The sequence below is a fragment of the Lathamus discolor genome, chromosome 8 (assembly GCF_037157495.1).
Source record: "Lathamus discolor isolate bLatDis1 chromosome 8, bLatDis1.hap1, whole genome shotgun sequence".
Classification (NCBI taxonomy): Eukaryota; Metazoa; Chordata; class Aves; order Psittaciformes; family Psittacidae; genus Lathamus; species Lathamus discolor.
This window is the reverse complement of record NC_088891.1, coordinates 13,911,874-13,923,962: the sequence shown is the minus strand read 5'-3', so window position 1 is coordinate 13,923,962 and position 12,089 is coordinate 13,911,874. Positions and strand designations below refer to the sequence as shown.

General features: G+C 34.9%; 1 protein-coding gene across 7 annotated transcripts in view; it reads left to right on the top strand.

Annotated features, from left to right (window-relative positions):
* The window catches only part of WDR72 (WD repeat domain 72), a 113,403-nt gene that overhangs the window by 43,199 nt on the left and 58,115 nt on the right, over positions 1-12,089 (top strand). The window lies entirely within an intron of this gene.

The following is a 12,089-nucleotide window of genomic DNA, read 5'->3' as shown; positions in this document are numbered from 1 at the left end:
TAAAGCTGAGAAGACAAGTACAGAGGCACCTTACCAGAAGGTTGAAAATGCAGTAATAATTCTGTTTGTAGCCTAGATACACCTATATTTTCCAGTTATGTGTAGATATTTAAAAAGCCTATATTTGCTAAATTCAAACTAAGTATTCAAACTGTATCAAATGTAATACAATTTTCAATTCAGTTAGGTGGATATTACTCTATTCAGGTTGGAAGATAATGGTACATACTTTTACAAAACCCTGTTTGTGCCTCAGGAATGGATAAATTCAGTGAGCTCTTGATACGAGTGTATCTTGAAGAATTGGGCCTCAGTCTTGTTTTTTTCTTGTTTGTTACCTTTTAATTAATGGGTTTTGGTATTTCTGTTCACTGCAATAAAAAGTTATGTTTGCTGTTCCTCAATCCTGAATTTAGATTAAAAACATCTTCCAACTAGTATGGGAATGTCACCAAAGTCTGCGAAATAAGTTAAAAGATGAAAAAATGCTTTCCCTCAGCTTGCATGTGGAAACAGCTTCCAGAATGGTCTCAGGCCTTTTTCTGGCTTTATTAATTATGGTCAATTAAATACTGAATATTCCAAAGTTCTGTCCGTTAAAGTGTAGCTTAATCCAAGTCCTCATTCTTCAATTTTCTTTTCTAGTCTTTTGTAATTGTTACCTAAAAATTTACATATAACTTTGAGTTTATAATAATTATTGTTTAACTCTTAATATTTATCTTTGACCTTTTAGTAACCTTAGTCTGATTTCTAAAGTTCTGTTTGATCCCATTTTCTGAAAAGTCTTATTAGAGCGTAATCCTGCTGAGCATGTTGTGGGGCAGATGGTGCACTAGTTGGCCATTGACACAGAATCTGATCTCACTGTTCATTAAAAAGAATAGTTTCTTCTTGCCTTTTTAAAGAGGAACAACGGAAAAAGTTGTAGTTGTGTTTGGAGTGTAGTTTTGGTCATACTTGTTAAATTAAAAATTGCTTGGCTTTTACAAAGTGGCTGGGAAGAAAATGTACTGCCCATGGAATACGGGAAAATAGGTTTTGGTAAATTGTGAAGTGTGAAGTTTCACATGTTTTGGGATTTATATCACAACAGGCAACAGTGGAGTTGTAATAATATTTTATAGCACTTCATCAGACAAAAATCTTGGCTGCTCTGATTTCACAATAAAATATTCCATTTTCTTGTTTCAACTTTCATATTTGGGACTTGATGAAAAAGTCATCAGATAAAAACTTTTTATTGAGAGAATATTACTGATGTCTCTTAGACTTCCCTATGACTGTCAAAATATCTTTTATTTCATCTTTTTGTCATTATAGTACTGTTATTTTAGTCTCATTTCCTAACAAATGAAGTCCTATTCTTAGGAAACCACTTTGCATTCATCAAAAATCTGTCATCCGTTACATCTAGCTTTTCTTCCCAACTCCATACCCATTACAGCAGGTTCCGTAGATTAGTGTGGGAGATGCTGGAGGCTAAATGTATAGGGTGTAGCTAAATCTGAGAAGATAATAACAATGGAGGTCCCTTTAATACTATTCCAGAAGTCCAAATGCAGGCTATACAAAAGGAGCTTGGAGCTCTGACGCTTCCTTTAACACTGTTTTGTTATTGCTGAAATGAAGACTGGTTATGAAATCTGCTGGTTTTCTTAGTTCCTGTTCAGGAAACAGTTTTTTCGGAACGTGCTGTATTGACTCTTCTGGGTCATTGTATTTTACTATTTTGAAATCGAGTCTCATGAAATTAGTGAAAGTTCTGGGCATATCAGAGTTCAACATCCCATACCATATGACAAAACATAATGATCGCACAGGTGAAACTATCATAAAATTTTCAGATTCCCAAAAGGCTTTAGTATAAATGTATACAACGAGTATTTTATTCTCATTTTGCTGCTTTTGAAAATTGTGTATTAGAGATTCAATATAATGATAAAATTGTTAATTATTTTTTAAAGATGTCAATTTTAGTCTCTTTTTAAAGAATTCAATTTCAGAAGATTTGTCACAAAAAATAAGGGGTAGCTGTTCTGTCCTGTTGGTATTATGGTTTTGAGTGATCCTTATTTTGTACAGTGGGGTGATCCACATGAAGATAGCAAGTAAGATTCAGCTTTTTTTCTTAATGTTTAATATCACATGGTTTATCATTAATATTATATTTAAGGCAAAATAACATTTATAAAGTAACCGTCTCTTTCCTCCATCCTAAGAATAAAGCAGAAAAATATCCTCACATAGCAGTCCAGCTTCAAAGGCTTTCTTTCAAAACGTTTGTCATCATGTAAATCACAGATACAAAAGCCGAATGCTTTGATTTCATGGTGTTTTGACCATTTTAATTCTTTTATTGTACTGCACGTGCCAGTGGGAGTACCAATAACAGATGAGTGTGACAAATGCAGTTAACACAAGATCCATATTAATGTTGTCAAATCCTCTTGATATATTTAAACAGATTTTAATTATTTTCAATGTCAAAAGACCAAAAATATATAGCTTAATAGTTTTTCAAGGAAGCTTTACTTAATATGTGAATGTAAAACCTCTCATAAAAATGAAACTTTTATATTGGCCTTAGTCATTGACATGGGGTATTCATCAAGTCAGCAATTTGTGTGGCAAAGTGCCATTTGAATAGTGTATTGTTAGAATACTTATGGTCCACTTGACAAGGGCTCTTGCTGTAAATAGTGCAATTTGACTCCAGCTGTTAAAGAGTGGCTTTGACAGCAGCCAAATAGAATGGAGATGCTTTACTGCACCGCAGAAAAATCAATATTGGGTTCTTGTTCATAGTAACCTGTTTTTTTGCAGATTTATACAAGACTATCCAGAGTTCATTTGTGGAAGTTTAAATATTATTTTGAAAGTGGGTCTGTTTTATTTTCAGATTAATGTTGGTGATGAATGATGTTTGTGTTTAGAAAGAAAGAAAAAGACTGCTTTGTGGAAATACATAAACAATGTGGTAATGCAGCATTATTTCAACTCAGCTTATATGGATGGATATTAGGATGTGGGTGCATAAGTTATGTAATGAATGGCAAAAAATGGTCTTTCCTTCCTCTTTATTTTTTTCTTTTTCATGGTGCTACTGTAGTATCCCTGTCAATTTTCGAAGCATAGGGGTTTTTAAAGCAGATTTCTTTGTTGTTCTCCCTGTAACAGCCCCCACAGATGTTGACAATCCGTAGTGCCATTGTAGATTTTTCTGAAGCATAGTCTTGCTGGTGCTGAACAGTTTTACAGCAGTAGTCAGTGACACAAGGTTGCTATGATACCTGGCCAGTAGCAATAGGTATTGAATCACTGGTCTTAATTACAATAGACTACACACTAGATCGTGTGCTCATGGTGTTGATATGGAACTGGCTCCCATTATACCTTTAAGACATAGTTACATTTGAAAATTGGAGCTGTGTGAAAAACTGGTTTAAAAAAAAAAGATTGAAATGCTTCAGTACATCATATGAAGATTTCATTGATGCACATAAAAAGCTGGATATGTCTGGGAATTTTTTTCCTGATGTTCCAGGAACCTTTCATGTTACAGGGTTTCCTGGCTTTTCAGATAAATAATTCTGATATAAATCCGTGTTCATCATGCACAGATATTTCCAGTTATTTCAGTAATGTATTTACAGCTTCTTCTGGGTAAAAATCTTGAGGGAGGAACAGATTTTAAAATCTATGTAAACCTTGGACTGCTGAATTGTACTACTGAAGAGCTAGACCAGAAAAGGGGATTTTTTTACTCTGTTTCAGAGACAAGCAAGGCAAGAATGAGGTTGGGGGGGAAGTATTTATTTACATAAGAAGTTCCGTGGGAATGATAGGTATATTTATTGTTTGCTATATCCACTCAGCTATTTATTAAAATACTGTTATTTCAGTATTAATGGATGTCATGCAGAAAATAGTGTCAAAGTATCTAATTAAGGGTTTATACAGTACCTGTAGAAGTTCATTTTGGTTTACAAATTATGACCAGAGTAGCTAAGTATCAGTTACTATAACACTTCTAGATGCTTTTTAAATTGATGTGCCTACCATTGGTAGTCTAACTTGGTGACTAATTTAAGGTTCACTTACATTATTGCATACATGCTCTGCTCTAAATAAAATATATACAGGCATTTTCTTAGGAGGAGAGCCAAAGTTTATATTTTTATAGCTGCTTAAAGAAAGAAACAAAAACGTACAGAAATTATAAATCAGCAATACCTACCTTGGTATGTTGCTGCACAGAATAAGTAAAAGACAAATGAAGACTGTGGGACAATATCAGTTTGCTTGTTTTAGTATAATAAAGGATGCAATTTGAAAATAAAATTGTTATTGGAAGCCTGGAAAATCACTGCTAGTTAAATCTTACTGATGGAAAAATTGATAGAAAAATGGAAATAAGTTACCAGCACAAATACCAAATAATACTTATTAAATACAAAATCAGGAGTGGTATCATAAACAGTGATATGCTAGACATGGCTTCTTTTTATTTCTTTTGTAAAATTTAGAGTATTATGATGGGGAATTACAGATCTTGATAATTTTTATGAAGTGGATTATTTAAGAACAAAGCAGAACAAAGTAGAGCACTTCTCCTTAAAGCTGGTAACCTTTATGCTGCTACTGCCAGGGCATTTCTATTTTTTTTACTGGGCCTGGTGTTCAGAAGCTATATTTAGTAGTATATTAAATACATGTAGTAGGAAAATGAGTAAAGAAATGAAGGTATAGATGTATTTCCTGTAACTCAGATGCAAAACATTTCAGTTCTTTGTTTCCCATGAAATTTCATGATTAAATATTTTATCAAGGGATCAAGGTAGCAGCATAACTGCAGTGAAGTAATAACTGCAGTTATGAGATTAAAATGATACCAGTTAAAAGGCATCATGATCCTGAGAGAGATTGAGTGATTGAACCACAGGTCAGATTTGTTGGAAGCTACTGTAATTTTTTTAATTGGTCCAGGAACTCCAGAGTTTGTTGATTTCAGTGTTTTATCCACTGCTTCAAAACACAATGAAAGCAAAAATCTGACATTGTGATAGTAGAGCACTCTTGCAGATTATTTTACTCTTGCAGATGTGGATAAAAAGTAACACAGTCTAAGAGAAATCTGATAAGCCTTAACTCTGTGTTTCAGTGCTCCATACAGGTTCTGTGTACTTCTAAAAACTTTCTGTTATACAGAAGGTGACTGACATAAAATTTTTGTTTTCCCTGCCTGGACAACTAATTGGACCCTGTGTTAAAGCTAAAAAAGGTGCTGTGGTGTCCTACCTATATAATTCTAAGGTCAATATCAATAGTCCTTGTGAAGTATTTCACATTGGAGGAACATTTATTGAAGCTAAACTAGCTTTTGCTCTTTGTCTTCTCCCATACGTCAGCTGTCACGCTGTTGTACCCTTCTTTGTCCCTTGGAAACTGTAGCAAAGTTTGTATTTAGTTTTTAGGGACATATCTTTATGGATAGGAATATAGAGGCTTTTTTCGTACTGAAGTGCTGTTTGTGATACCTTATTCTTCACTTCTTATTGTTTCTTTTAGTTCTGGGTGTGGAGTCATACACAGTTTGAATTTTCCGGTCTTACATTTTACCTTTACTACTTTCTAGTCTCTAAGGTGTGATTTTTTTCTTCAGAGATCAGCCAAATTGATTTTCCTTGGAAGTGCTCTACCTAATGCTAATAATTCTAAAATAAATTACATCATCTTTGTTACAATCTTTATATTTGCAAGTTGTCCAGTGATGTTCTTGAGAATTCCCCACCATTCATGATTGGAGGGTGGTGGAATCTTTACACTTACGATAAAATTTTCTATTTGAAATAGTAAGTTCGTGGCTTCCTATAGTTCAATAAGTATCATTTTAGTGAAGAAAAGTATTAACAGGAGCTCAGATGTGTGAGACTTCTGTTTGCTGCCCCACATACCTATTAAAAAAGCCAAAAATGAGCAGTGATTTTTTCAGAAATACGTAGGCACTTTGAATGCAATTATAGAACTAGGACTTGCAACACCAAACCATACTCTGCAAAAGACTTGCTATCTGCTACCTTCCTCAAGATAACTAATTGACTCTCTTATCTCAGTTTAATAGCAGAAATAAAACATTAAGCTAAACTGTGGTTCAATTAAAAACCAAGCAACACCAGTGCTTACGTTTCTATTCTCTTGATATTCTTTTCTACATATTAATACTAAAACCTTAATTTGTTCTGGTGGTCAGAATTGGTTTGTGCAGTACTTATGGGAAAGGATGACTTAGCCAACTGGATGGCTGAGAATATTTGTTTGCAAATATTGTCCTCTTGGAAGCCTATGCAGTTCTAGTGCCTTCAGTAAGGTTGAACAACTGTTAAGGAAAGAACAGTTCGAAATCTGAGTATGGAGACTCAGCAGTTGTCCTGATACATTTTAGTATGATACAAGATCTGAGTAAAGTCCAGCTTTCTTATTCCTGTGTTTTCAAGAATGGCATTTTCTAGGATAGATAGGATTTCAATTAAAATTTAAGAATTTAATCACATGTTTTGTGGTGTGATGGTGGGTTTTTTCCCTAGGTTTTTTTTTTTTTTTTCCTAGTACTTATGTAGATAAATTTATGGGTGGGATTCTTATAATCCAATATGGAAAATGCACTATCAGAGCAGCCCAGGGCAAATATGTTATTTCAGTTGGAGTCAGCAGCCAGCCATGGGTTGGTAACTTAATTTTTATATACATCAATCCTTCTTAGGGCAAAGCAATAATCTCATGCTTTTACCCTCCTTCGAAGGTCGTGTTAGCAGTATCTCTGTGTTCAGCATTATTCTCAGATATTTGGATGTTCATTCATCCAGTAAATTGTTCAGTATAATAATTCCTAGATCCATGAGTCAGTAGTTTGTATTTTCTGGAGTACCGTAGCACTGTTTGTCCAGTTGAGGATCTAGGAAACATGGGAGAAATGTTCCATCTTACAGGTTTTCTTGAGTGCTGAGTAAGGCTGAAAATGTCTTGGCTACCACTGATTGCTGAGCCCTATATATTTCTAAGGATATGCTTAGGTAATTTACTTCTACGTTCAATACATGTTAAGATATAACCAGAATATTTGGATATTGAGTATATAAATTAATGAGACTTAATTTAAAAGCGCCTTATTCTTTCATCTAAACTTTTCATGGTGCAGAGACTGTCCATGTCAAAGACTTATTTTGAGAGCAGCGGATCTCCAGTTTGGTTTTATATTGTTTCTGTATTCATAGTATTAGAGACATTGTCAAAGGTATTTGTCTCCAAAATCACTTTCATACATTTACTTGCATTAAATCCAATGAAAAATTTAAGTTCAGTATTTGTGATGGAGAGACAGTGTGGACATGAAAACAAAATGTGAGAAACATTCAATTTTCAGTTCTCTACATTGAGTGATAGATGTATTAGCAGTTCTCTCATAATGGCTTAAAATTTGTTGTGCCCAGTATATCCATCTGGCCAACAATCTGCCTGACAGTGGCCTTCCATACATGATAAGAAGGGGTATTTATGCAGTGGTTTAGTCTGTTCATCACACATTATGCCACAGACTCACCAGGAGTGATGACACAATTACTGGTCAAAGTGCTGCAAAAATGGTAACATTCTACACTGGGATTAAATAAAAAAGGGGGCGAAAGATTGTAGTAGTGGAAGGACAGAGCTTGACTCTGCTCATGTTGCAGTTAAATGGATAAGCACTGATAATGTAAAAAAGTATTATAGCCTTTTCTGTGTGAGAGCTGGATTCTTAGGAGGATCTGGGCATCCTCAGTAATATGATCAAAGTTGTAGTGAATAATATAATGACGTAAAGTAAGACAAGGTCTAAGCAGTTTCTTTAAACTAGTTCATATGGGAAAATTCATCATGAATTGGCATGTTTATTTGGGACTGCATTGTCCAAATGATGAAGCCTCAGATAAAGCACAAATTGCATGTGAAAGCAAAATGTTGCACCACTGTTGACTCCAGGCCTTTTATGCTTAGTTCTTTATGTGTGAGTACTGAGGTTTAAAAAGGGTAAATGAACAAGAAAAGTTCTGAATGACCCCCTCAAGAGTATCCTCTGTCCTACAACTAAGTGAAGTGTCTGAAGGTAAGAAATATGACCTTTGTGTTGTAGTAACACCTTTACTCTGCATGATCTTCACCCTGTGCGTAAGCCCAGCATTGCTTTGGAGAGGGTAGGCCTGTCTTTTCTGCCCGCTTTCAGAGGCTATGGATACTTTTAGTAGCAAAAACTGTTCACATGCTCCCTAAATTTGAAGCTCCAGGAGGCAGGCAAGGTGAGACATGGGAGTGTGTACATGTGGATTGTTGATGGGAGCTATATTGGATTAGAAGGTGCATATGGTTTTTACATGGAGATAAAAGTATAGCTGGTAATTTACATCCCTTCTTTCTCTACAGGTTCTTTTAGAGATGGTGTATGGAAAATGTTTAAGAGCTATTTCAATTAAATACCTGCTGTGTAACTATTTTTAACCAAATGCATCTTTGCACATACCCTTCATTGTTCATCCTTTCAGCTGAGGAACTAAACAGCTGTGTATATGCAAGAAAGGTTGTGAATTTAAGGCAGGTTTGCCAGTGTGATTTAGCTCAAACAAAAGACCATTCAGTGTTATTGTTGAACAGCAGATTATTTTTCAGTTACAAATAAATGTTATTGCAAGACCATATTTTTATCTAATTATTACTAGTTCTTCAAGCATCACCTAGGGAATTTGAAGCATTCTCTTACGTTGCATGACTAAAATTTTGGTGCAGCAATTTTGAGTAAGGGCTCTTAAGATACTGAAATTTGAAATGAGGTCCAGGCTTTCTTTGAATGCCCTGTAGTATCCAACTGTTTTAGTAATCATCCACTGAATGATCTGTTTGATCATACGCTGTGTGCTGCTCTAACGCACTCCCGTGGTAAAGGTTATATTAAATTTTCTTCTTGCTTTTAATGATTAAAGTAATTAAATTAGGCTTTCTAAATAAAGAAGTGACTTTGTACTAGCTAAATATGTAAGTCATACCAAGTTTTTAGTTTTAGCTGTAGAAGCTACTACAAAAAAAAAAAGCAGTTTCCTGGTAGATAGAGGTGTTGTGTTCATAGTGTAGGTTTAAGACATGCTATTTCAAATCAGATTTTTGTGGAACTTGCTAACAATATTTTATGCTCATAAACCAGTTTGAAGCCACAAACACAGTTTCATTTATCTTTATATTCTAAGCTTTATAGAGTCTGCAAAAGTATCCATCTGTTCAGCTGAGATTGCTTCAAATAGTGAGTGGTCAGAGACTTAGCTGGTAAAGGTCAAAGGAGCCTCTTGACCCTGTGATACTTGCCAAAGCAATTGGAGCATAGGGACTGATATACAGTTAGATATAGCTTGCTAACGTGATCTCCCCTTTAATTGGTAATGATAGCAGGAATACACAGTAAAGTCATTGCTGAAAGAAAACAAAAAGTATCCAATATAGTAATTTATTACCAGTCAGTGGGTTTCACGCACTAGGTTGTTTTACCCCTGCAGTGGTCAGAGAAAGCAAAAAGGTACTCTAACACTTAACTGAAAATGGATGCCCTGCTGCTATCAGAGATGCATGGTGGTCAAATGATTGCCTGTGCCATTAGCTTGGTAATGTTTTCTCTATTGTAAACTCAGCTCCCCATGTTCTTCCTGTGCATCAGCTGCAGATTGAAGGCTTTCTCGTTTGTCTTCTATTTGTGCTGCCAATCATCAAGCTGCTGTCCACCAAGCACATTTGAAGGAGGCAATTTTTTTCACTACTATCAACTACCATCTCTAGCAGCTGAGGGCTCAGAGGATTTAGAAATGAATTTAATGCTTTAATTTACACTGTGCCAGCCATTTTGTGCATTGTGTATGTATTTGTTTTCAGAGAGAGTTCGACGAGACAATTACAGGTTTCCCATTTTGCAAAACTGTGTGTGAGATAGCACCTGCAAACATGTCCCCAAAACATAATTCTTCCTTATGTTATAGATAATGCTATCATTTTCTTTGGAAAGCTTAAAAAGAAAAAAGTGCCTATGCATAGGCAGACATTTGCTAAGCTATTCTGGATAAAAAAAATATAAATAAATGGAAAACCAAACATGGTTATTGCTTCCTGCCAGCAAGGATAAAGCATCGTGGAGAATAGAATAGAGGTGTCATTGGCAATATAAGTTATTGTTTGACCCCTAGGTTCGGTAGCCATGCTTCAGTTAAAACAGTTCTTCCAGATCCATGAAGTACAGCTGTAAGAGGGTAGGAGCAGCTAAATGACTTTTACAAGCAGGTGTGTGACATGCTTATTTTTTGTGAGCCTAGAGCCAAACATGGTTCTGAGAGAAGTTATGAACAATGAACTTTGTTGACATCCCAGTGACTGGCATGATCCAGACACAGATGTAGCCCTCAATGCATTTTGATTTCTACTGCCCCTCCCTTCTCTTTAGTTTCTGTAACCAAGGTTCTTTACATCTTATTTTTTAAACACAAATAATCCTATTTATTGTCAATGTTATTGCCTCAGAGGTAATGGGCAGTGACTCAAACATATAGATGCTCTTTACAGTTTTTATTGTCTTTGTAGTGTATTTAAAGGTCAGACAGTGGAGACATGACAAAAATAAGTGTTAAATTCATTGAAATAAGCATATTGATATTCTCAAACTTGATTTTGATAGTTCAGAAACTATCATCATAGCAGGGAAAGTTCTTTAAGACTGTAAGATGCAGTGGTTTTAATGATTCCATATTGGGTTTTGCTCAAAAATTCTTGTTTGGAAGTCTGATGTACATGTGCCTTGTTCGTAGGATGTCTTCATTGAATGCACATGAGCGGACAGTAAGATGGTATTTTACTGATTAAATTGGCAGATTTCTTTCTAGTAAGTATATTTAATAATAAAATAATTAGTCTTTAAAAGAGGCAGTCTTGCTTATCTTACTTTTATCATGTGCTTAAGTGTAATGTTCTATTGTGCCTGTATTAAAAGCCAATAGTCTAATGACTTTCAAAATAGGAAAGTATAGATCTGCTAAAGAAACGCCGACAAATAAGAGGTAGAAAATCCTCTACCCCAAATAAAACAGAAGCAGTGTAGCTTCTGTTAATGAAAGAATTTTCCACTCTCCTTTGACAATACTTCTATTACACTCACCCCTGCCCCACCTCAATCCATCTAAAATTTCACCTAAAAATAAGTTGTTCATTTTCTGTGTTACATTTTCTTAAGCTTTTGTGGGTGGATAAAGGAGAGCACTGATCTTTGACATGTTTAGTATTAATGGTTAAAAATATACACTGTCACAAGAGAAAGCTCAAAAGAACATAATTAAACCTCTTGAATATTACTTAGTTTAAGAAAACAATTAGAATGAGCAGGATAGCTCACATTTATACTTTATACAGCAAGATTTATTCTGCAGGCACTGGGAACTTTGGGACCAATTTTACGTCACTTTTATCCTGTTATGTTTGGGATAAAGTGAAAGCACAATGGATAAAAAAGTCCAAAAGTCTGTTGAACGGTCAAATTTAATACTTAAGGACTTGTTTTACATAGAAGTTGATTCTACCTATCCTGTGAGAACTGAGCAATTTCTTTTCAGTGGTATTGAAGTGACCTTTAAGGATATTTTTGAGTCCAGTTTCTCTAAAAATCTACCATGTGATTTTGCCACTTTATTTCCTTTATGTAAAATGAATGTCAAGATCATTCTTGTCAAATCTGTTTTTATCACAAAACCCACAATAGAATATATCTAGTAAAGAAAGCTTGTGTGTGGAGAAAGTACATGTATATTAGGAGCTGAAACAGTATGGGAATCTCTGCTAGCTAATGGAAGTGTGTATTTTAAGTGGAATGGCATTCCTAAAACAGCTTGGATCCCAGTGGAAACAGGTCTTCAGAGATGAGAAGGCAGCTAGGTAAAATAACACTTGAATTGTACTTCCCATGAAATTTTTATGTGCTATGTCTATCTTAAACTGTTAAAGATAATGGCATGGTTTGATGTATTTGGGGTCCACAG